Raw genomic sequence first — 1,428 nt, 5'->3', positions numbered from 1 at the left:
GTACAGTATTTTCACAATAAAAAAATTATAAGTCCTGAAAAAGTAAAAAAAAAAATGGCATGTAAAGCAATCATAATGATCACTGAGGGAACCTGTTCCATGGCTTTTAATTATCTGTCAAAACATTAATACTTCATACAATTGTTTGTGCTGTGAAGTATTTCTGTACTGACAGTAAATACCCTTTAATGTGAAAGCCTATTCCCACCCTAGGGGCACAGGTACCCTTTTCCTCAGTGTTGGTAGGGAAACATGCAAACCCACTGGTTACATTAACTCAGACTTATAGCTGACTTCTATAAATGACTTCTCTAAGCACATAAAACACTACTATACTAGTACATACTGAGGTGGTTTCTGCATCTTTGACAATCTGAAAGAGTGACAGGATTTTAGAAATGGAGGACCCGTAAGTTTGATACTACAAATGATCCAGCATGTTTATTAGGAATGATCTCTCCTCCTTCAATTTCTATTTGCTCGTAGAGCCCCTTGTGGTCACAGCGGCATTCAGCCCCACATTTGGTACAGCCACAGGCAGGGCATGCGAAGAAACATCCTAAGCAGTCTTCAGCCAGGCAGTCGGTCAATCCCACTGAAAATCAGGAGGCCTTGGCTCTCGTAGACCTTACTCTTGGCTGGTATCACTTGTCTGTCTGAACCAGCAGTTGAACTCTTTGTAAGTCTCCTTTTTTTCTCTTTTCCCAGTTTCCGGAGCAAATTCAGTTTGCTTCCCTGGGTTGGTAAACTGCAGTGACCTCAATGCTTTAGCAGTTCTTCCATCCAATTCAGGTTTCCTTCTCTGTTGGTCATCAGAATCAACATCCACACTTCCATTGATTATCTGGGTACATTTTGGACAAAGCTTCCAACCAGGTACAAGCTGTCTTCCAAATTTTGCGCTCAGAAAAGTGTCATCATCTAAGTTAATTACATGCAATTTTTTTTTTTGGCTAGCTTTTTGTGTATGTTAAATGGGTCACAACATGACTTCTGCAAATCCTCAAATCTGTCAATGTAAATTTTTACAGGATGAAAGCAGATTGAGTTGTTCCCAGAAAGTGTCATTCCAGTTCTAAGTTGAAGTAAAAGCATATCATTCGATGACAACTCTTGCAAAGGCTTGAAACCCATATGATGAGTGTAGTAGTTTTATGGCACTCATTTGTGGTACAAAGCTGGACTCCAACTGAACATGGGTCCATCATTCTTTTTTTTTTTTTTTTTTTTTGGTCGTGGGGCTTGAACTCTGGGCCTGGGCGCTGTCCCTCAGCTCTTCAGCTCAAGGCGAGCGCTCTACCACTTGAGCTACAGCGCCACTTCCGGTTTTCTGGTGGTTTATTGGAGATAGGAGTCTCATGGTCTCTCCTGCCCGGGCTGGCTTTGAACCGCGATCCTCAGATCTCAGCCTCCTGAGTAGCTAGGATT

The 1,428-nt window shown here is 41.8% G+C and overlaps 1 pseudogene across 1 annotated transcript; it reads right to left on the bottom strand.

Moving 5' to 3' along the window:
* Positions 1-329: 329 nt before the first annotated feature.
* On the bottom strand, positions 330-1,205 carry LOC105988829 (annotated as a pseudogene). The gene has a single exon (XR_001175221.1). The product of XR_001175221.1 is annotated as an ARL14 effector protein pseudogene (transcript).
* Positions 1,206-1,428: the final 223 nt, after the last annotated feature.

This window comes from Dipodomys ordii, unplaced genomic scaffold (genome assembly GCF_000151885.1).
Source record: "Dipodomys ordii isolate 6190 unplaced genomic scaffold, Dord_2.0 Scaffold51, whole genome shotgun sequence".
Lineage (NCBI taxonomy): Eukaryota > Metazoa > Chordata > Mammalia > Rodentia > Heteromyidae > Dipodomys > Dipodomys ordii.
Note: the sequence above shows the minus strand (reverse complement) of the source record. Positions and strands in the feature narration are given on the sequence as shown.